Here is a 24,610-nt window from a genome sequence, read left to right as displayed (position 1 = left end):
CCCAGCATGCACTGGGCTTAACATAAAGCCTGGGGGAACAGTGCACTGGCTGTTGCGCCAAAGTGCTGGACAGGAACATGGCGGGGATAACAACCTGCAGTCTCAACGCATTAATGAGGGGCTTTGCCTTCACTACAGCATCCCACATAGGAGTGATTGGAGTAGGGGTGATTGAATGCCCTGTATGTATTTTCATTACAGAGGGAGTGTCAATCATGCTTTCCATGGCACGATTCTTGTGGCACAAGTTGTTCTGTCACTATATTTACCTGAATATGTCTGTAACGTTTTAGCTTGGATTTGGACCAAATGTTTCCTTCCAGCTCACAGTGTTTGCACGGGCTGTTTGCTTTGCATGGCTTGTGCCATAACCCTATACCCTTTACATAAGAGTTACCCGCTCCCTCCTGCGTCAGCTTTGCCACAGAGCAGATTCCCGTTACGCCAGCCACGCCTTCCTGTGAGCTCACCTTGAGCAAAGAGACCGTGCCCTGCTTTATGGGACCATTTGCCAGGGCCTTCACCTCTGACAATAGAGCTCACATGGGACTGGCAGGGAGATTTTGAGAACCAAGGAGTGGAGTGTTGCAAGGTGCAATGGCTCCATTAGAAGATGGGTCTCTGATGAGAGGATCCCACAGAGTGAAGTGTCAGGAAAGCCCTAGGTTGGACATTTGAAGCTGTGCCCTGGGATAGGAAGCCCCACTCTGCTATTATTATTTATATTATTTTACCTCCTGGGCACCCCAGTCATGGACCAGAACTCTGCTGTGCTAAGTGCTGTTCAGATGCAGGACAAAGCTACACTCCTGACAGTCACTGTTCCATTGCTAGCCACCTATTTGATTGGACTGTTTTCATCCCTGAGCTGAATTCTGTGAAAAGTCCCCGTGTGACTTCATTGGGCTTTGGATCAGGCACCTAGGTTTTTCATTATACCCTGTATAGTGAGTGCCTTCTGGCTGCCAGGAAACACCTGCTACCTGCTACATTGCCTGTGTTTGTTTTACTGCACTGGCTCACCACGGCAGTACTTTGACCCTTCTTTACACCAATTGTAGTAAATGAGTCCCTGGCCTCATATAGGCACCAAGATCCCCAGCCATACCATGCATATGCGGGACAGAACTCAAGGCTATCATCCCCCTCCACCCCTGGGAAGTCTTGTGTCTGCCACTGGAGCTGAAGGAGCCTCTCCCTTGCTTGTCACCAGTAGTAGGACTGATACCCTTACTGCAGGCCTCCAGAAGGCAAGAACATGTGAGTCCAGTTCCCCGCCAGCTCTAGGCTGACAGAGTGACTGAAAGGCCCCAGCAATCAGACTGCTCAACAAGGCTGCTCTCTCTCCTCCAGATTACTGGGGAAATGGGAATAATTTCTACTCCAAGCCTCTCGGCTGTTGGCTTTAATCACATCTTCCAGGCCAGAGTTTGCACAAGGCATTCTGCTCTCAGGTCTCTTCGCTCTTGTGAACATGGCTGGAACAGGGTGGAAAAGAGAACAGGTCAGTATAAATGTAGAGGCTGCATGACGCTGGTGTATAGCAGTATGCTGTGAAGCCAGAGCTAGTGCATAGCCGGCTACTGAGAACCAAAGCACAGCAGGCTGCTCAGAGAGGAAGGGTGATCCAGTGGTTAGGGCATTAGCTTAGGCTTTAAGAGAGCTAAGTTCAAGTTCTTCCTCTACCATATGCTTCCTTGGTGATCTTGGACAAGTCACTTAGTCTCTTTGTTCCTCAGCTGTAAAATGAGATTAAGAGCAATTCCCTACCTCAGAGGGGATAAATAAATTAAAAACATTGCAAGGTGCTTAAATACCCCAGTGATGGGGGGCCATGTAAGTACCCAGGATGGAGCTGGGCCATGACAGTGTTCAGTAGTGCTGCCCCTCTAGGGAGCACCTCCATCTGTTTCTGCAGAATATAAGTTTGTATGTAAAAGTAATTACATTTCTAGCCCTTAGTGTTTCAAAGCAAACCTCTGTCCTGAACTGACACAGGACTTTCTTAATGAGACTGAAACCACGGACCCGCGAAGATGTACACCGCCCTGTTTCTCAATGGGATGTTGACTCTGAAGGCTAATGGTGACCATTTAAATCTCACTGTTGCTAGCTAGTTCTCTAGTGATAATTTTGACAGAAACACCCAGCTGCTCAGAGGCTGTGGGTAGGGTTGGGGATCATCGGCAGAGATTTGAGTCCTGCCACTTCCCCACCCGCACTCCCCAGCTACAGCCCTAGTCTAACCTTGGTGTAAATAGCACAAAAGAGACAGGCACCAGAAAGGAGCTGGAGGAAACAGACTGAGGGAAGATGTCGGCCCAGCTCTGTGCAGCGCCGTTCCCACGCTCGGCTCAGGAACCGTGGAGAGGGAGGGGACAAAGGTAGCTTTAAGCCTCCTTAACACCTCCTGTATCTGGGGCCAGCTAGGGGCTTGCCTGGCCCTGAGTATAAAGTAGTGTAGCCCCAGGTCTGTTCCAACTTACACTCTTCTTCCCACGGCCTCCTGTGAGCTGTGGCAAGCAAGGAATAGATAGAGCACAATGCACTCCAGCCACCCCTGGCTTGGCCTCTGTATCAGCGCAGCCTAGAGTCATGCCACTGCTGGCGAGGGAGTCCCCTTATATAAGTGTATTCCCCAATGGCCGTTTCCACCCCCTTTATGTCCATAAAGGGGCCACAGCACAACAGATTCAGGCCATTACATACCAGGCCAACTGGAATGGTAAGGAGCAGAGGCAGTGTGAAAGGGGATGACTGGGCCACACTGCCCATCTCCGAACCCCCTTCTCTCTCCTCGCTCAGTGGCCTGCTTCTCCTCCTGGGGGCCTATGAGCTCACACTGCTGTCAGTGAGAGCAGACTCAGGCCCCGTGTGTTTATCAAGCTGTGGATGGGTCAGTTACCACTAAAGGGAAAAGCAAGTTGTGGCCTTTAAGTGGCCCTGTGTCAGGGTGGCTGTGGAGCATGACTTCTAAGGGAACCTATAGGCCAAGAAACAATCCCCCGGAGAGATTCAGCTTGTAGCCTTTCTGGAACCCCCAGGCAGGCCGGGACAGGGAGAGCAGGGAAATCCAGTGTCTGTATTATTCCTGAGCTCTGGCTGTGGCTGGAACATGGAATAAAGCACTGAGATAGGATTGTGCAGTTCTGTTCAGGGAGTAGTGTTATCTCTGCAAACCTGCTCAGGTCAGCAGCAAATACCAGAGTTCAGCTCCAAGAGGATTTCCTCTGGCAACTGACTTGTATGCTCTCAAAATCTAGTCTCTCTCCTTTCCTGTTGCCTCAGCAGGTTGCCACCTGTTTGGAATTTAGTAGGATCATCCCAAATTTAGCTCATTGACCTATACATAAAATGAGTGAGCTTGCACGGCATGTCAGCACTGTAATGCAACGTTGTGCTCGGACATGATGCGATGGCTTTTCTCATGATACTGCAGTGAGCCAGCTGCCAATTGTGTGAGTGTGCACACCTGTGCATGCATGCACACCACTGCCAAATGCTGGACAGAATCAGAACTGGTCCTTGGTGTGCCCTACATGCTATACCGCTAAACCCCGAAAGAAGATGCTTCTTTAACTCAAGTGATAGGAGCTTGGGGAGCAGGAGGATCTGAGTCCTACCCTTGCTGTCATTGTGAAGTTCTGAGCAGACACAGTGGGAAGTAGGGCAACTAACAGGAAGCCCTGGGATTTGTTACAATAAGAACCTCACAAGTGTCCATGCACCTCTGTCCAGCAGTGTTGTGTATTTGGTTGTCATGGGTTTTGTTACTATGGCAACTGAGTTAGACTATTAAGGGATAGCTCAGCCGGTTTCAACCGGCTGAGTGAGCTCTCTGTTTCTGTAAATAAAATGGAGGTTTTGGTTAGCTGTCTGCTCTCTGGCCTCAAGTGATTGCTTCCTACACCGGCTGCCCCTAGGACATAACACTGGCGATGAGGGTGGGATCCTGGTGCTGCTCCAGTAACAGAAGGAAGTAGAAGTCAAGGTAAAGACCAAACAAAGAAAAAAAGCTGCTTGTTTGCACTGACTGTGAAAGTGAAACTAAAAATCATGGCTACTCTGACCAGGCCCCTGGAGCCTTTTGATGAGAATACAGAGCAGTGGCATGTGTATACTGAGCGTTTTGAGCTTTTTGGTATTGCAAATGACATTACAGAAGCGAAGAAGGTGCCAATATTCTTAACTGTTGTAGGGGCTAAAACCTACTCTCTGCTACGCAGCTTACTACACCCTGTTAAGCCTGAGACTAAATCTTACAGTGACATTGTGGAAATCCTGGGGTCTCATTTCTCCCCAAAACCACTGGTAATTGTTGAAAGATATAGGTTCCACAAAAGAGACCAAAAGGAAGATGAAACAGTTGTACAATTTGTAGCCATTTTAAAAAAGCTAGCAGAACACTGTGAATATAAAGAGATGTTAAATGATGCCCTGCGTGACAGGTTAGTGTGTGGCCTCTGCAGTGAAGCTATACGGAAGCGCCTACTGACAGAGGCTCAGCTTACATTACAGAAGGCTGTTGATATTGCTGTCTCCATGGAACTGGCTACAAGGGAGGCACAATACATCGGTGCATCCCCTAGGGTGCAAAAAGTGTCACAAGAACTGACCCACAAAACGGTGCAGAGTCAAGAATGTTACCGCTGTGGTAAGCTGGGTCACCAGGCATCAGAATGCTGGTGTAAGGACCTGGTGTGTCGACACTGTGGCAAAAAGGGACACATTGAGTATGCCTGTAAACAAAAGAAAAAGAGGCCTGTGGTCTGGCCGACAAAAAGAGGAACCTTGCATACCCTAGAGCAGACCCAGGATGATCAAGGTGACACCTCCTCACAAGAGGAAGTGCCACTGCATGTTTTGTCTTTGGCAGCGGGCTCACATGAATACTGGGTAACCCCCTTATTGGAGGGCAAACCTATACGCATGGAACTAGACACCGGTGCAGCTGTCTCGCTGGTTCCTGAGACTGTGTATAAGGAAAAGCTATAGCATCTTCCGCTTAAGGCAACAAAAACTGTTCTGAAGACGTATACAGGTGAAGCTGTGCCCATGTTGGGCACTATTGATGTTAAGGTGGAGCTCAATGGACAGGCGGCTAAATTGCCACTGTTTGTGGTGAGAGGTGACTACCCAGCCTTAATGGGTAGGTCTTGGCTTGGGAAGATTCAGCTGAACTGGGCAGAAGTGCACCGGATGACTAAAAAAGAAACCAGTCTAACCCCTATACTAAGGAAACATGCTGCTGTTTTTGGAGATGATTTGGGAAGTATGAAGGGAATCACTGTGACATTGAACATTAAACCTGGCAGTCCACCAAAATATCTGAAAGCCCGAACTGTGCCATATGCCATCAGGCCAAAAGTTGAAGCAGACCTGGAGCGCCTGGTCACCAATGGAGTCCTAATACCAGTTACCCATAGCTCATGGGCCACTCCTATCGTTCCAATAGTGAAGAAAGATGGCTCTCTCCGGATTTGCGGTGATTTTAAAGTCACTGTCAACCCAGTGTTGTGTGCAGAGCAATACCCGCTTCCCCGCATCGATGACCTCTTCGCAGGGCTGGCTGGGGGACAAAAGTTCAGTAAGATTGATCTGAGTCAAGCATATTTACAGATGCACGTCGATGAAAAGTCCCAAGAGCTGTTGACTATTGTGACTCATAAGGGGCTTTATCGATACTGTCGCCTACCCTTCGGAATCACATCGGCTCCCGCCCTGTTCCAGAGGGCTATGGACCAGATCTTGTGTGGCTTGTCAGGAGTTCAGTGCTATCTGGATGATATCCTGGTCACTGGAAGAAATGAAGAGGATCACTTAAAGAATTTAGAGGCTACCCTACAAAGACTGGAAGAGTATGGCCTACGAGTTCGCAAAGACAAGTGTGAATTCTTCAAGCCCTCTGTTGAATATTTGGGACACATCATCGATTCTGCAGGTCTTCATAAGGCCCCTGCAAAAGTTAAAGCTATTGTGGAGGCTCCCCCACCTCGAAATGTAAGCCAGCTACGCTCATTTCTAGGACTACTGAACTATTATGGAAAGTTCATCTCACAGTTAGCCACACTGCTAAAACCACTTCATGAGCTCCTTGGGCAGAACAAGGCCTGGAAGTGGACTGAAGCCTGTGATGTTGCATTTAACAAAGCTAAGGATGCATTGTTAAATTCTGAAGTTCTAACGCACTTTGATCCATCCTTACCCCTGCAATTGGCCTGCGATGCTTCCCCTTATGGAGTGGGAGCGGTCGTGTCACACATTATGCCTTCGGGAGAAGAAAGACCTATTGCTTTTGCTTCACGCACTCTAAGCAAAGCAGAAACTAACTACGCCCAAATCGAACGTGAGGCATTAGGAATTGTTTTTGGAATTAGGAAGTTTCATCAGTACCTGTTTGGGTGAAAGTTTACTCTTCTTACAGACCATCGACCTCTGACATCAATTTTTGGACCCTACACAGGCATTCCCCCATTAGCTGCTAGTCGTATGCAACGTTGGGCATTGATACTTTCTGCACACACATATGAAATCAAATATCGGAAATCCACTCTGCACGGCAATGCAGATGGCCTCTCAAGGTTGCCTTTACCGGTCAAACATCAAGATAGTGCCCAAAAGGAAATCTTCTACTTTGAACAGGTAGAGAATACACCCATCACTGCTACTCAGATAAAGAAGGCAACCCGCGTTGACCCAGTATTATCCCAAGTTATGGACCTGATGATGCATGGAAAATCTCGACAAACCTCTCCGGTCTCACCCGACCTTGTTCCCTACATGTCCAGGCGGACGGAGTTATCGGTCCAATCTGGTTGTTTGTTGTGGGGGAGGCGTGTCATTATTCCACCACCCCTGAGATCACAGATGTTAGAACAGCTACATTCCGGTCACTGTGGAATAGTGCGCATGAAGGAAATTGCACGAAGCTATTTTTGGTGGCCTAGATTGGACAGTGCTATTGAAGAGAAGGCAAAAGCTTGTATGTCATGTCAGAGTGTAAGAAATGCACCCCAGTGGGCACCCCTACACCCATGGGACTGGCCTGAAAACCCGTGGCAACGTATTCACGTTGACTTTGCTGGCCCCCTTGAAGGAAGCATGTTCTTGGTGGCAGTAGATGCCCATTCTAAATGGCCAGAAGTCTCTATAATGCAGTCCACTACTGCAGAGAGTACTATCCAAAAACTACGAGGACTCTTTAGTCGTTTTGGTCTGCCAGAACAACTTGTGAGCGACAACGGACCGCAGTTCGTCTCTCAGGAGTTTCAAAATTTTATGAAGGCAAATGGGATACACCACATCACGTCAGCACCATATCATCCGTCCACCAACGGATTAGCTGAAAGATTTGTGCAGACAATGAAAAACGCTTTGAAATCAGCAAAGGGACAACACTCCATTCAAAAGCGTCTGGATACCTTCTTACTTTCCTATAGAAACACACCTCATGCTACGACCCAGGCTTCCCCAGCCTTTCTAATGATGGGACGACAGCTGCGCACTTGCTTTGATCTGCTGAAACCTTCTGAACCCAGACAAACTGTGCAACATCAGCAGCAATATCAAGTAATCAGACGGGCACCCAGAGCAAAAGACTGAACCTTTAGCCCAGGGCAGCCAGTTTTGGCTCGGAATTATACTTCCAGAGCTAAATGGGTCCCGGCCACAGTCATCACTCAAACAGGACCTGTTTCCTATACAGTCCGGACTGCAGAGAATCTTACCTGGCGGCGACATGTAGATCAGCTGTTGCCAGGTCATGCCAGTCTTCAGGACCCATCTGCAGTTGAGGGGTCTGACTTCACCCCTCCTGGTGAGACACCGAATCATGAGTCACCTGTTCCTGACTGTTCTCCTCCATTACTGCCGGCAGCTGAGATACCCCTTTGCCCAGCACGAGCTGATACCACCTCCTCACCTATTCGTGCTGCGGACCCTGAGCCCCTAGTACTTTCGGGTGCAACAACACCAGAAGTTCGCCGTAATCCACCTAGAGACAGAAGGCCTCCTCATCGGCTGGATCTTTAGTTAGGGCGAACCCACGGTTATGGGGCAAAATAATCCCCAGGGTTTAGCCGGGAATGGAGGCAGTCTACCCTCCTTCTCTAGTTTAGTGTGTGTTTTATTTAGGGGATGTTCTTATTAGGGGGGGAGGAATATGTTGTGTATTTGGTTGTCACGGGTTTTGTTACTATGGCAACTGAGTTAGACTATTAAGGGATAGCTCAGCCGGTTTCAACCGGCTGAGTGAGCTCTCTGTTTCTGTAAATAAAATGGAGGTTTTGGTTAGCTGTCTGCTCTCTGGCCTCAAGTGATTGCTTCCTACACCGGCTGCCCCTAGGACATAACAAGCAGGAAACAGGACGTAAAGTGTGAAAGTCTTCAGCTTGGCTCAAGCACTGAGGCATGGATGATCACTCCCTGTCTCTCACTGTGGGCCCAATCCTACGAGGGCCCAACTGCCACACAGAGTCCCATTGGGAACAAGGATCTGTGCATGCAGACCCCCTTGTAGGTTTGTTGCCTTAGTCCTCTGGCTGAGATTTAGCAGCAGAACAGCAGCTTCTGTAGGGCTGGGCTCTCACAAGCTCCTCCATGTGAAGGGAAACACATCCTCTATCTCTTCCACCCTTGGTCTCTCTATGAAAACCCAGCATCTCCTCAGGCTACAGAGAAGGAAGGAACTCAGTATGCTCCTCAACTGTCAGCCAGGGTTCCCATGGAAACCAGGCCTAGGAAAGGTTTGGAGAACAGGAGCCACCACCAGAATGGAACCCAATGGCTCCTGGTCCTGCCAGGGAATGTGTGTATGGGGGGTGAGGTGGGGAGTTGGGGGAGGAACGACACACATACCCGTCCACTGTGAAAAACAGTACCAGTAAAAGGAGAAATTTGGAATAAGCCTCAGGAGGCCTGTACTGTACTGTCTTTATCTCCACATATTTTAGCTCCCACTGCCATCTCCACTCCCCACCTGCCACACTCTCTTATTTCACATGTGGGTGCAGCCATCCTCTGATGAGATCCCAGCTCTACATTACTGGGAGATGGCACGCAGCTGTGACATCGTCAAAAATATGGTGACCAGCTGTCCCAATTTTATAGGGACAGTCCTGATTTTTGGGTCTTTTTCTTATTACCCCCCCCCATTACCCCCCACCCCCGTCCCAATTTTTCACACTTGCTGTCTGGTCACCCTATCAAAAAAGGTCCAACCAGCCAATTAGAATGTGGCTTTGTACAATTCCAACCATATTAAAACAAAACCATAAGCCACACCACTGTGGGTTGCTTATGCTCCTCATACTGTCTGGTGGTTTTGTGGAAATCTGAGCTTTACTAATAAAAAACAGTAAGTTTCCAGCCTTGGTCATTGCAGAGAAAAGCCTACAAACATAAACCAAGTGTACCCTCCCCCTCCACACACACACAGATGTATTGTATTTAAAGCACCTCATGATTTTTGAACACTGGGGTTGACTGCATCAGGGCATTATGTAACTGGTGCAGGCCCTGTGTGCCATGTGAGTAGGGAGACTGAGTGGCGGGGAATATCCCTGATGTGGGGACCCATCCCAGAGTCCCTGCTGGTTTTACAAAACACACAGATTTGCCTCAGTTTTTTAAGTTGCAACAAGATGGCCACCTGAAGGCATCACTAGCTGGCTGAGCTGGTGGACTTGATGGTAGGCTGGCTGATAGGGTCGCCAATTCTGGTTGGACAAATTCCTGGAGGTTTCATCACATGACACGGAGACTCCTGGACAATCCTTGAGGGTTGGCAACCCTACTGGCTGAGAGTGCTACCAGGCCTGCACCCTCCCAGACCTATCCTAGTGCTACCTATTCCCTTTGAGCACCAGGCCTCTTGGGCAGGAATCCTTGAGCTACATTTCCGTTTCACAGAGCAAGGTGAGGGGGCAAGCGGAAGAGAAGGAGAAAAGCCAGAGAAAGGTATAAGAGCAGGTGGAGGATGGCACGGCAGACAAGAACAGAGAAGAGCAAGAAATAAGGTAGGATCCGGCCCATGGGAGGTAGATGAGAAAGGAGCTGGGGCTTGCAAGTATGTGGAATGTGCTGACTGGTGCAGTGGAGACACCAGATGGGTAAATGCTGTTTGCTCCCACTTCACTCTTTATTGTAACGAATCCCAGATGTTAAATACCCTTTGTGCTGCCGGGGATGACTGAAGATTCCTCCAGGGTGTTGTCCACCCCCATCCAGCTCCCTGATGTCAGGGTATTACTAGGATAGGAGGGGGTCTGGCTGGAGTTCAACCCGCATGATAGCCCCTAGGGAGCCATTTGAAGCTCTGGGGCTGCTCTAGCTTGTGTGATTGGGTGCAGGATGGGGGAAGGAAGGGACGTGTTCCTGTTCCCCCCTTAGGAGGAACAAGGAGAGCACTGGGGTTCAGCTGAGGTTTCAGGCCCTGGTTTTCTTCTGAGAGCCAAGGGAGGGGCTGTTGCTTGGCTGAGGATGGGACTGGAAAGGATGGGCACCCTTTGCTCTCTCCCTTCCTGGTCCCCCAACCTTCCTGTGCCCACAGCCAGGAATCCTGCCAAAACCAACCGCTTCCCCTCACCCTGTGATAGGAATCCTGTTTTTGTCACCTAGCTGAGATGACTGTGATATGGAGGTTCCTGTCTGGGGTGACTGTGACCTGCAGGTTCCCTAAATTTCAGTGATTTGGGGGATGTTTAACCTCCAAATCACCTAGCCCTGTCCCCACACTGTCCTGCACATGCTCCCACCACTATCCCTCACATCCCATGCAGGCCCACAGGGCTGGCTGAATGCACCTCTCCATGCTAGATCCAGCTGAGACAACTTCCACACACCTTCCCTCTGCTCAAGTACCACTGCTAGACTGGGGCCACCTTTGGAGGGGGCTCCCCACATAAATTGTTTCCAGGCTGAACTCATCTCAACAGGGCCGGCTCTAACTTTTTTGCCGCCCCAAGCAAAAAAACAAGAGTGCCGCCTGCCGTAACACCCCCCCGAGCGCCGCGCCGCCTTAACGTCCCCCCTCGAGCGCCACGCTGCCGAACCCCCCCCGAGCGCCATGCCACCAAAACACCCCCCCGAGCACTGCGCCGCCAACCCCCCCTCCCAGTGCCACGCCATGCCACCAAAACAAAAACAAACAAAAAAAACCCTCGAGCGCTGCCCTGCCAAAACAAAAACAAAAAAAACCCCGAGTGCCCCCCACCACTGCAAGATTGGCCGCCCCTTACAAGGCGCCCCCAAGCACGTGCTTGGTAGGCTGGTGCCAGGAACCGGCCCTGCATCTCAAAGTCAGAAAGGTTTTTTTGCTGTTTAACCTAAATGTTCCCATCTGGCCCTTGAGCTGGTTACTTCTTGTTCCGCCCTCAGCTGGCAACAATCATTCCTTTCATGTGTTTGTAGCCAGCTCTTATGTCTCTGCTCTGCCTCATTTCTTGCCAGCTCAATGTGTCACTTTCTCTTAGCCTTGCCCCAGGGGACCTATTTCCTACACACTTCTCTGACTTTTCGTACTCTCCTCTGATCTGCTTCCAGTTCCTCAAACATGGAGCTAAACATTGAATGCAGGTTCCTGACAGCAGCCTGCCCAGGCGCTAAGTGGAATGAGCATCTCTTCCGTGTGACACCCCAACATCCTGGCCTCTTCTGCCTGAGCATCACATTGTTGACTTTTCCATTTGTCATCCTGTCTGTTTTCTGCCAGCCCAGCTGCCTCACCACTAAGTCCCCTGTTCTATGTGTGCATTTGATTACTCCTCCCCACACAAAGCCTGTCGTGTGTATTCTCACTGCATCTCCTGTAATTGATTTTGGCCTCTTGCTCCAATTTTTCAGTGTTGTGGCGCATTCTCATCATAAGCCTTCCAGTTCCCATCATTTCCACGGCTGGGCCTCATCTTCATCACCACAATCACAATCATCCACATCAAAGGGCCCTAATTATTATTAATTGTCTGTATTGGAGCAGCACCAAGGAGCCCCAGTTATGGACCCCTTTCTGCCAGACGCTGTATAAACACAGAACATGGAGACAGTCCCTGCCCCAAAAAGATTACAGTCTGAGTTTATTACAAGAGACGACAGATGGATACAGGCAGCTAGGGGAGCACAAGGAACCAATAAAGCAACGTCGGTCAGCATGACAGGCAGTGGTCTCAGCACACCAGCAGCCTAACTGTTGTCAAGTTTTTTTGTAGGTATCACAGCAAAGCAAAGTTATGAGGAGGGATTTGAAGGAGGGTAGCGAGGTGACTTTGTGGATAATTACAGGGAGCTGCCCCCAAGCGTGAGGGGCAGCCTGCGAGAAAGCATGAAGGTATTTGTTTGAAAATGTAACGAGTGGGCGGTGAAGGCTGGCCCCACTGGCAGCGCAGAGGCAAGAGCTGATATCTTGCTAGCATATGAGAGATGTTATTGCTACCTGTCACAATCTTCATCAAAAAGCCCTGATATTGTACTTCCACCCTCACCTCCATCTCACCTTGTGAGTCACCCCTGCCTCCAGCCAGAGGGAGCCTTGTTTGTGCTTAACTGGGTGTCAGCTCCCTGACACCGCCAGCCTGTTAGCCACTCACACCATCTCCACTGGGCTAGGCCAGTCCTCACTTTGCCTTGCAGATTAACAATCGGTGCATCCCAGTCCCCAGGCCCCTTCAAAGCTTCCCCTGTGAGATCCAGCCTCTTCTCCACTGAACACTCACAGTAATACCAGCTCTGCTGTCCCCACGGACCAGTGCTCACACCAGCTTGAGTGATTCAGCTCCTGGTCTAATACCACAACACTGAGCTATATTTATAGTGGAAACAATGATAAGGTTATTATCAGAGATTCAAGAGATAGTGAGTAAAGATAATGGGAACAAGAGGGTTATATATAAAACAAAATCACAGCACATTTTCTAGAGACTGAACTGAACAGGCTAACCTTCTATCTAAAGAAGTTTACCTAACCCCACATGTCCTTTGCAATGTTTCAACCAGGGCAGGTTGTCATCCCACACTGCCCCATCACTTCTTAGGTGTAGGATAAAAGATCCTTGTATTCCCCAAAGTTCATTTTTTGTACCCAGAGATAGGATAGCCCTCTGTGGCTTATTCTCTGGTGTGCTGCCTTTCTACTGATTTCACTCCTACTCCCACCCTCCAGTTGACTTTGATATTGTGAAGGACAGGACTATAACAGGGTTCAAAAATGAACTAGATAAATTCATGGGGGATAGGTCCATCAATGGCTATTAGCCAGGATGGGTAGGGATAGTGTCCCTAGCCTGTTTGCCAGAAGCTGGGAATGGGCGACAGGTGATGGATCACTTGATGATTATCTGTTCTGTTCATTCCCACTGAAGCACCTGACATTGGCCTCTGTAGCAAGACAGGATAGTGGGCTAGATGGGGCTTTGGTCTGACCTAATATGGACATTCTTATGTTCTTATATAAATGGGATTTCCATTGTGTTGGCTTACAAATCTTGATTTACATGTCAACAAAGAGACAGGTGAATACACATCTTTTTGTTAACTTTGCCTGGATACAGATTTTAGGAACATATTTTCAGTATGTGTACATAGCTCCTGACTTATCTGTACATATACTTCACAGTGCTATTACTGAGCAGCGTGAGCCTGGCTTTCATTTAAGACCTCACGTGATATTCTTTGGTCAACTAGAAGGTCCATACCAGGATCAGGATATTTTTGTAACCCCCTTCCAGTTGGCACTGAGCGGTTCTTAGGGTCACATCCAGGTTACTGGGCCATTCCTTAAATCAAGATACCAGGACTCAGGAGGGAGGTGTGTAAGTAGAAGTGCTTTGATCATGTCCACACTGAATGCATAGCCACACAGCACTGACTAAACTCCCAGAGTCCTATCTGGCCAGTGCTCTGTGTAAAATCTGTGATGGAGTCTTGTGGGTGGCACTGTCTTGTGGTTCTGCTCAGGAATCAGGATGGGGTTGTCCTCACAGCATCACAATATTGTCCTCTGTAATATTCACAGGCATCTTAATTCTTAACTTCCTCATCACTATAACCACTTTCATCAGGACAGTCTGACTCGCACTCTTCACAGTGTGCTAGTGATGTCTATCAGCAGTAGTGCCCTCATCTTGTGTGACCTTCACCAGAGCCGTAGAAATCACATCATCGTAACCTTCCCAAGCATTTTGGCCCTTTTTGGTCACCACATTCGCTTACAAGGCCTTCTACTGTAATGACCCCATTGCCAGCACCTCTGCTATCCCCAATAGGACAATCACCTCCATTGCAGCAGGACAGCACTTCACTATCCTCATCCCCCACCTTGTTGTCCTCCTCATCCGCCAGCCTCTGCATTGAACTCAACTAAACATTCAGCTACCCATCTCTCCATTCTAAGAGCTGATCTTCAGGGGACAAGAGGGAGAGGCAGAGATAGGAGTGGAGGGAAGATGAGAAAGAGAGCCCTTTGAGAGGGCAAACAAGAGCAGATGTAGTGAGGGCAACTTACCCTCTGGAGAAGGAGAAAGGTGGAGGACTGAGAGTGGGGAATGTTAGAGGCCTTGAGTCTTACACTGAACAACGATAATAGTAATGCCCTCCATGCCACTCCTCCTCCAGATAGTAGATTGCTCTCACTGGGTCTGCTCCATAGTGACGGATGATCAGCTACTTCCAATCCAGCAACGCTCTCCTTTGTCCCTTGACAACTGTCCTGGGACCAGGACAGAGGCTGTGGAGTGATGGTCAGTGTGGAGAATTAAGGGCACTGTAGAGTGTGCTGCTCAGAAATGACCAGGAGAAAACCCCACTAATCAGAAGCAGCATCTGGTATCATCTGAGGGGACTCCCTTGGCTCTTGAAATTAAAGGAGCCACCCAGTTCCAGGGTCAGACCAGGGTTCAGCTGGGTGTGGGTCCAGCTCAGATTCCTAGGAAGCTGATAGCCATCTGCAAAGCCAAACAAGCATGAGCTGGAGAGGGAAGGTTTTGATATTCCTCCCGTGCAGCTGATACACTTCCCACAAACACCCCTCCCCCATATCCTGAAGAACTCAGCCCCTCCACTGCTAGTTGGATGCTCTGCTCAGCCAGGCTGAGTGGGGCATTAAGCTAGTGTTAGAGCTCCTTTCAACTGGGTTCCCACTCAGCCCCTGTTCTGTGTTTCATAAAAATTCATTATTTCTCCTCTGCCAATGTTATTAAACAAAAGAAACCGAACCAGGAACATAAAATTATAATTAACATGAAAACAGGAGATGGGGAGCGGAAGCAGAGAGCTGAATTACGGTCAATCAAAGATCCATTTTCCCACCGCCAGACATGCGCCCACCCGAAACCAAGCCAGCCGAGAGGGAAATGGGGGTCGGGATCAGAGCTGTGTCTTGCTACTGCCTCCATGGGCAGAATCCAGGTTGTTCCCCCCCAGGCCTCTAGACCAGTCCCTTCTGATCCAGCAATGCTTCCCCTCTCTCAGCAACATGCCTTCATGTGCACCAAATGTAGCCTGATGGTTCTTCCCCATGGAGACGGTCAGTCGTTTGAATGACGGCTGTGCTGGAAGTGCTGAGCCATAAAGCTGCTCTGCTCTCAGCCTGTCTGCACCATCGGTGCTCTTTCCCCTGCCCACTCACTAGCCTGCCTAGGAGCCACAGCCCCCTCTAAGATCCAAACCAAGCTTAAACCCAGGAGCCCAGAGGCAGATATTTGTTAGCAGAGGGCTCAAGCCAGCAGATGACTGTGAGCTCTACTCAGCTGCTGCCATTTAAGTGAGTGGGGTGTCTGAAATAATTTCTGTTCCTGAATATGGACAGAGACTGGCTCTCCCCTGGGCTTGATCCTGTGAGCTCAGCACCCTCAATGTCCACTGATGCTGCTCAGGTGCTCAGCAGCTCCTAGGATGGAGACTTTGGTCTATTTAATTCCTAGGCTTCCATTCTCCTCCCTGTCTCTCTTTCCTTCTGCCTTATTTATCTGCTGTCTCCTCCTGCTATGTCTTCTCCTCTTTGCTCACTGCCTGTTCTGAGTGTTTATACACCTTTGCTCCCAGGCTAACAAACATTCTAGTCCCTCTGGGAGTAATTTTAGCTAAAAATATTTATTGCTGAGATCTCTGCTTTCCCAGAGATGGCAGCCTTACCCAGATGTTAGCAGCTGGTCTAAAGGAGATTGAAATGTGAAACAATTTCTGCCTCTCACTCGTGTCTGTCCCCTCGTGTTGGTACCCTGCAGGACTCTCATCCCTCCATTCACACACTCCTGCCCTCCCACCTTAGACTTCTCTGTCAATCTCAGAGGCAGATCTCATTACCCAGATGAGGAAACTGAGGCACAGGCCAGTGTCTTCAAACATAGGTGCCTAAAATAAGGCACCAAAATCCATATTTGGGCACCTGAATCAAATGTCAGCTCCGCTTGGATTCAGTTGCCCACAGGGGAGTGCACAGGAATAAAAATTTGGCTGCTTTTGGAGTAACACTTTCTGTGCCTCCTGTGGCTGGAGGAACTGGCTCTCCTGCTGCGGCCCCAGGGCTGGTGGAGCAGGCTCTCTCCCAGTTGCTGGAGGAGTTCTCTGCCCCCGCTGATTGGGGGGCACCCATGCCCCTGCTTGCCCCCCGCGCACACTCCTGATTGCTTAAGTACAGATTTTAGTGTCTTATTTTAGGCACCTACATTTGAAAATGCTGGCCTTAGAGGGTCCTCTTGTCACCCCTTGCCTTCACATGGAATTAGGTCTTGCTGTGGCTTTATGTAGTTGCCTTTAAAAAACAACTGGGATAGGTTGTGCCTTCGGACACAGCCTCAAACAAGGGGTGGTGCATAAAATGCCCTGCCCGGGATGCTGAGATGCCCCTAGGAGGCACCAATTCCTCCTCTATTTCCCCCTGGCTTGGGGGGACCTATATCACAATAAATCATTACCCCTGCATGCTGTCTCACCTGCTCTGTCCAGCATGTAAGGGGGCATGGAGCCAAGGCCCGGCCCATCTGCTCTAGGTGCAAAAGGATGAGTTGGTCCCACTTGCCCCATTGATCCTGGGCCCAAGATCCAGTTAATCTGCATCAGGGCCTTAGGAGAGTCTTATTCCCTTGTGCAGCTGCATTATCCAAATGGCAGTCTAGCCTGCTGCCTCGTATACCCAAGTGGGGCATCCTGATTCTCTGGCTGAGCAGTCTTGAGCTCCTCTAAGATGAGTAGCAATTGGAGATTATTGGCATGTGCCATTTTCCCTACAATCCCAATCAGGTCTCCGATTTGGACTCACATGCTGGATGAGTGCAGGCAACTGGTATCCGTGGATGGATAATGGAGTGGACAGATGGCGAATGGTTTATGCACATTATTCCTTGCCTCGGTCACTAAAACAACATTCGTCTCATGCTGGGTGTCCCCTGGGCAGGGCCGGCTCCAGACCCCAGCGCGCCAAGCGCACGCTTGGGGCGGCATTTTGCCGGCAGGGCGGCAGCCAGCTCCGGCGGACCTTCCGCAGTCATGCCTGCGGGAGGTCCACCGGAGCCGCGGGCCCAGCAGACATCCCGCAGGCCTGACTGCGGAGGGTCCGCTGGTCCCGCGGCTCCAGTCGACCTCCCGCAGGCATGACTGCGGACGGATCGCTGGTCCCGTGGCTCGGGTGGACCTTCCGCAGGCATGACTGCGGCTGCTCCACCGGAGCCGCGGACCAGCGAACCCTCCGCAGCTGAGGGAGGTCCACTGGAGCCGCGGGACCAGCGGACCCTCTGCAGTCATGCGTGCGGGAGGTCCGCTGGTCCCGCGGCTCCGGTGCACCTCCCGCAGGCATGACTGCTTGGGGTGGCCAAATTCCTAGAGCCGCCCCTGCCCCTGGGGTGAGGAGCTCCACCACTGAACATCATGGGCTGGAATGCCAGAACTTCCTTTCCTATTCAGCTTCCTAAAAGAGCAGCACGTGGTTTGCAAATCTCCCTGCACATCCATGCCTTGGCAGCACGTATCATCATTCTCTGGGTTTGTGGATTGCCCCCATGAAACTGCCTCCAGTGACTACAGCATCAGAGCAGATAGCCTCAGGAAACATGCTCCCTACATGCACTAGAGCTGGGAGGTAGCAGGGCAGTTGCTTTCCACTGCACCCAGAATTAGAGACATTGGGAATGTTCCTTTCCCATGTCCCCCAGTTTCACCTCCAGCTCCATCAGTGCTGTGTCTGGAGACAGGATCCGGAGCGTGAAAACAAGGAAACATTGGGATACAGTTAAAGTAGAACAAAGGCTCTGGAAAAGGCATGAAATTGTCATGCTAGCTGCCAGCCAATGAGATCTCTGCTTGCTGGGCTGGAAGCTTGACTTCAGGCCCTGTCTATACCATAAGGGCTATTGTGGTTTTATAACAATTCATAACACTCTCCCCTGTCCCAGCTACATCATTGGGTTGTGTCCACACAGCAGCTTCTTTTTCACAGCCCAGCCACGTGTTGGATGAGTTAGTGCATCCACACCTCCTCTTCTGCCTTTGTGTCAATGCATTGTGGGAAAATCTGCACTGCTTTTCCATCCTGCCCCAACAAGGCACACAGTGCCCAGAGAACATGCCCACAGGGCCTGAGCCATCTCCCATCGATCAAGCCCAGAGAATGGCACCGAAAGCCCACGCAGCTGCACAGTCTGGGATGTCTCACTGCACAGAGAGCTGGGAACGAGTAAGACCAGCCAAATCGGCTCCAATCTCAGTTACAAGTTCTGGTATGGTGGACAGTGTCCGAAGGACTATTACGTTTTAGACTCCACACCTATCACACCTGAGACCCTTGGCTGGTGTGAATCGGCACGGCTTCATTGCCTTCAGTGGAGTTATGCTGATTGACGTTAGCGGCGGAGCTGGCTTAATTTTTTCTTGGATCTGCAGCTGTGTCTGTGAAGAAATAAACACTGCATTTAATGGATCCATCATCCCCCTCCTCTGCAGCTTGGGTTCTGTTTGAAATGGATGCTAATATGCTAATGTCATTGAGCATTCAACTGCTGTTCAGATCTCCCGGAGCAGGCCCATGGAGGAAAGCTGAAAGGCAGTGCAGTAAAGCTCCCATGGCACCATAGTCCAGTATGTAGAAAACAAAGGCTCATGGACAATGTCTAGGTAGCAACAGAAGAAATGAACTTCTCAGGTGATCTTTCCAATGAGCCTACCTGTAGCAAGGGACAGTGAAGAAGGAAGAGGGATGATCCTCATGGTTAAAATGGTGTTTTAGGAGCCGGCATGGAGGTGGGAGGGTTTGGATTCATGCAGCATTGGTTTTCATACTATACTGATAGATTCTCCACTTTCAATCCTCCTTGCGGGGGCAGGGGTTAGCAAGGCTGGTTGGAGGGACTTTAAGCTCAGCAGTGAGAAGGGAATGCAATTATGGAGGTATATAATGCATAGAACTAGGTCTCTAAGTGAAAGGGAAAAGCAGCCCCATGACTAATAAAGGAAATGCTGAGCCAGGATTAAGAAAGAAGGGGGTGAAAGCTGTCTGAGATGTGACGACGCTGATGCTAGAATCAAAGGAAATAAGAAGGAGGAAGTCGAGTTTCTCATGCATGAAGACAATTACTACCTAGTTGGTATTGCAGGGACCTGGTGGGGTAAGACACATGACAAGAATGCTGATAGAGAAGGATCCAATATACAATTTAATCAGGATATTCTTAGGGAAGACTAGAAGAGGTTGTAAGTCACTGGTGGTATCAAAAACATTGTTAACCCCTTTAAGCCCAAGTGGTTAGCTGTGTTCGGTGCCTTGCTGGGTTCTTTCCATTAGGAGGAGAAATGGATGAGATGAGTCATGCATTTTGTTGGTGTAATCCTGTTTATTTGCAATGAATGTACACAAAGTCCTGTTCCCCTGAACACAGTAGACACAAACAGGAGGCAGTTTCCTTGCTCTGAAATCCAAGCCTGCCTTCTCAGTGAGTTCTCTGCCCAAAAGAAGGTCTCGCTTGGCTCCCTTCCAGGGCTATTCTCACACTGCCTCTCGGCTCACTTACTCCCTGCTTTTTGGTTCCTTCCACAGACAGACAGACAGATAGCTGCAACTAAACCAATAGCCCAGCACCTGAATTTGTAGTCAGTCTCCAGGGAAACCCCATAGGCCACATGGCTTCACTTCTTAGTTAGGCCTTGCTGGTCCATGCCATGAGCGGTGGCTTCTGTGGTTTAAACTATCCCTAAACAAAGGGCACTCAATTGCGCCCTCATTTAGCCTGAAATGAAGGATGCTTAGTACACCCATCAACTTTTACTAGATTGGTGGCCACCATTAACACATCCCAGCATAACAATATCAATTTAAGCAGTGAAGGGCAGAGGGATATTGGGGGAAAAGAGAGCCTAGAATACAGGATGAAACAAGTATAAGGATATATGATGAGGAGGGCTATGTTGTTGTAGGCTTAGTGGTTTAGATTCTCTGGAATCTTTGAAATTCAAATCCTTGAAGAACTGACTGAATCAGAAGGGAGAAGGTGGTCAGAGAGGTCCAATAGATAGAGATCTGGACTGGGAGTCAGGACACCTTTGTGTGTCCTGATCTGTTGGGTGACCTTTGGCAAGTCACTTCATCTCAGTGCCTCAGTTTCTCCATCTGTAAAATGGAGCTAATGAGACTGATTTCCTTCATAAAGTCCTTTGAGACTTATGGATGAAAAAGTGCTGCATAACTGCTTAATAATATCTCTAGGTATAATTCTTTGTTCAGGTTGAGAGCACGCATCAGTGATTAAAAGTTTAAGGGTGTTAAGACAATGTTATGGTTCTATAAAAAAATACCCCACACATTAGAAATTCAAAGCTGAGGTTACATTGGAGAGCATCTAACATTTGGAAGCATGAAACTGCATAGTGAATGCTCCCAGATAACCTTAACTCTGCTGTTTGGGTGGAAGAAGAGGATGAGGGTATGTCTACACAGCAGCTAAACACCCATGGCTGGCCCATGCTAGCTGACTCAGGCTCGCAGGGCTTGGGTTGTGGGGCTGTTTCATTGCTGTGTAGACCCTAGCCCGGAATTCTACACAGCAATGAAAGAGCCCTGCAAGCCTGACTCGACTGGCATGGGCCACTCACAGGTTTTTCTTTGCTGTGTAGACATACCCTGGTTCATTACTCACACAAATATGGCTGGGTAGTTTCATGCCTCTGTGGCATCAGACTGCTATTTCCGGATCAAGGATATTTTCTAAGAGCTTCACCTTGTTGCTCAGCTGAAGTCAATGGGTCTGTGATGTGGGTGCATGTAGTTTGGAAAAGTGGGTATATTGGGCTAGTGACTGTACTCCTGGCAACATCCCATCTTTCCTTTGGAGCTCATCCAAAGCCTGTTGAAATCACTGAATGCTTTTCCATTGATTTCAGTTTATTTTGGATCTGGTCCCAAGTCATCTTTTTTCCTAAGGGCATTAAGAAGTTTGTGGTTGACGGCTGCAGAAATACTCGGTTTGAAGTGAATGCTGCCCTTGTGAAGACCTGCCATATAGCATCATCTGTAAGTGTGGTGCTTCGTAGCCACGCTAACCTTTGCTCTTTTTCTGTAAGGGCTATAGCTATTGTGATCTGGGTCTAGGAGCTTAGTATCCATAGAAAAAAATAGCTTAGTTTCTTGATGCTTGTATAATGTGTGGTACTTGAAGTCTTAATGAACGATGACCTCCAGTATGCTATTAGTTTCAGTGGGAATTTGTATACTACATCTTTTTTTCTTCTTTTATCTTTGTGGACATAAAGGCAGTCGGGTTTTGCAGAGCCACTGTACAATTAAGAGTAAATCATTCCAGTGGCTGGAGTCACTGATTACTTTAAACTGTTTATTATGGATGGATAAGGGTGACTCAGAATGTCTTTCTGTTCTCTTTAATCAGGGTAATACTGCAAGGGCAGAATTAAGGTTGTTTGCATGCCTTAAATGTGCCTTTTCATCCTTTAAATGTGAAGCTTTCTTTTAAGTTTAACTTTCACTCTGAACTTCCTGCATTTCTATTGCCTGGGTTTGATTGGGGGATGTTGGATTTTGTTCTGGGTTTTTATGACCTCATTGTAAGTATTTTTTTTTACCCTTCAGTTACTGATACATGCACAGCAAAGTTTTTTGGATGGGATTTTCCTTATTTTTTTTTATAGTTTGAAACCTTTGATGTACATAAGAAGCAAGGTAGGCAAGGAAGAGGTGGCATGTGATGCCCCTATATTCTGCAGGGTAATGAGACCGGGTGAGACCAGGAACAGGGAACTGCAGGGGCATTCCCCAGCTCCCCACCCAGTGAGTCAGCTTCCCACAGTTACACATTCTCCCCCACTCCACATCTTAATTCCTGCTGCCTCTTCTCAGCTTTGCACCCTGTAGACTTTCTGAAGTGCACAGGACCTACTGCAGACCTTAAGCACCAGATGAAACCATAAGCTGAATGTGGGCTCTGTTGGGAGCTGGGAAGTTGCCTGCAGATACTCAGAGCTCTGCCAACATGCTAAGCTACGGGTAGGGAGAAGCCCTGGGAGTGCAGGATAGCTGTAGATTTACAGCAGTCCCTGGGAGCAGAGGAAGCCTCTGCTGGACTCTGTTGAGGCGGCAGGCTGCCTCAGTTTACCCACACAGATGGTGACACGTTATGATAGTGCTCAGACAAATCCTGGACTCCATGATCCTCCATCTTTTTATCTAGCATTATTTTAGCCTTCTCCTCCCTGCTACCCCTAATTGCAGCAGAGTTCTGTTACTGTGGGAGAAGATATTCTCTGTGGATGTGTTAGTTCTGTTGCATGCCCCTACTTACTGCAGGTGCTGTTGATGGGAGTGGGGTGTGCGTGTGAGGTTTGGAACACAGCGGGCACCCATACACACTTTTCCATCAGATGTTTTCTTTCTTTCCCAGGCCTGGCAGCCACAACCAAGCTGGATAATGAGGAAAAGCATGCTGAGGTTCTGGGAAGATCATACCCAAGATGCCTGCCCCTGCTCTACAGAGGCCTCTGGAGGGCAGGAGAGAAAGAAGAGGATCTAAAGAATGAGTTCTTCCTTGAGTTGCAGCAGGAGATGAAGAGGGGCTCTGAGCGCCAGTGTTTCCATGGATGTGTGGAAACTGGAGAAGCAATACACACTTTGGGGTGAGGAGGGTTGGCAGGAGGAGGCTGAGAGGCTGAGGTTACAGATGGAGAAGGAAAACCAACCCCTTAGGATATTATATTTAGCACAAGAAGCCCCTGAGGCAAATGAAGATAGTAAAGCATGCGGTGTTCCTGAGCCTGCTGCATGAGGCAATCCTGGCTTGGAACTGCCCACCAGGAGTGCTGCCAGCTTCTGCGGCCTGGCATTGACTCCCACCAGCTTTGCTCAGGCCCAGCTTCAAAGCCCACTGAAGTCAATGGAAAGACTCCCACAGCCTCTAATGACTCCTCCAATCATATCCTGTGTCCTCCTCACAGTCCTCTTCCTTCCCGCCATCTCCTCCATAGCTTCCGTCCCCTACTCCTGTGCCAAGATCACCAGTGTTGTCCTACTGCCAGGAATGCCCCATGCGCTCAGACCCTGATGGTCCCTCTCTGGAAGCCGCTCTCCCTCTGGAGCCAGTTTTGGTTTAGTAGGAGCATGGCATGGGCACTGTGTTTATTGATTGAGCAAAGAGCACGGCACCGCTTTAGCAAACATTTTATTGGGTGCTTAAGAGATGCAGGAAATCTAATAGAGAATAAAACAGAACCGGAGATAAAAATCTCTATTATACTTAATACTTGAACTAGTAAAGAGCTTTCCCATCTCTCTCACACACAGGGATGAAACACACACACATTTTAAATGTTAAGGTCCTTAATCATTATTATGGGACCTGACAACGGATGAAGCAATCAAAACAAGTAGGCTGTCAATTACCATTGGCCTCCCCTCCCATGGAGCTGGCAAAGAGTTGGCAGAGGGCAGCTTGAGTCAGATTATCCTCACAGCAGTGCTGGACGCTGGCACCCCCCAGCAGTGCAAATGTGGGGAGTGGCATCATCCTTTTGTGCTGCTTCGGCTGCCCACTGCAAGCAGAACCTCATTCCCTTGGCTATCACCAATGCTGTGCCATACCGTGCCCACGGGAATAGCATGAGAGCAGAAGGACATTGCATGGTGCTGTCACTGCTCTGTAGCATGCATCCACAGGACAGCCAACCTCTGCAGAGCAAACTCTTCCCGCGTTTGGGAGTCCGGATGGAGCCAAGCCCCCTGTTGAGCAGCCTATTGAAAATTCGTGCAGTGTTTCCTTTGCCTAGCCAGCCTATATAAACATCCAGCACATTTCAGCGCAGATTTGGTCCCCATCTCCGGTCCTTGTGCATCATCACAGCGGCATATTGGGAGCATTAATGCACCGTGAAGAACTGGGGAAGAATTTGTCCTGGGATAAGTGCAGCATAAAGATGATGGAAGCTGCATTATCTATTATGCTACTTGACAGATCATTTTCAGAGACATACAGAGAGATCTATTTTTATGGCATTAGCAGCAAGAACCTGAGCTAATCTTGAGCTTTCAACCTTAACTTTGCATTTCCTAACATTTGAGCACTTGATTTCTTATCTGCAACAGTGCATTAATGCTTAGATTTTGCGTGGGATATTACATTACCATTCCAAATCC

At 49.0% G+C, this 24,610-nt stretch overlaps 2 long non-coding RNA genes across 3 annotated transcripts; one reads left to right on the top strand and one right to left on the bottom strand.

The window, feature by feature from the left end:
* Positions 1-1,391: 1,391 nt before the first annotated feature.
* Positions 1,392-8,694, bottom strand: LOC123370454. The gene is made up of 3 exons (XR_006579414.1): positions 8,353-8,694; positions 1,978-1,984; positions 1,392-1,478 (listed from the first exon to the last, which is right to left on the bottom strand). It is a non-coding gene; the product is annotated as an uncharacterized LOC123370454 (long non-coding RNA).
* Positions 8,695-8,722: 28 nt separating this feature from the next.
* Positions 8,723-23,655, top strand: LOC123370535. 2 transcript variants are annotated; one of them, XR_006579447.1, is made up of 4 exons: positions 8,723-8,806; positions 9,910-10,016; positions 21,395-21,484; positions 22,866-23,655. It is a non-coding gene; the product is annotated as an uncharacterized LOC123370535 (long non-coding RNA). The 2 variants fall into 2 exon arrangements; XR_006579446.1 differs by having other exon boundaries at positions 21,355-21,484.
* Positions 23,656-24,610: the final 955 nt, after the last annotated feature.

This window comes from Mauremys mutica, chromosome 4, assembly GCF_020497125.1.
Source record: "Mauremys mutica isolate MM-2020 ecotype Southern chromosome 4, ASM2049712v1, whole genome shotgun sequence".
Lineage (NCBI taxonomy): Eukaryota > Metazoa > Chordata > Testudines > Geoemydidae > Mauremys > Mauremys mutica.
This window is presented reverse-complemented; position numbering and strand designations above follow the sequence as displayed.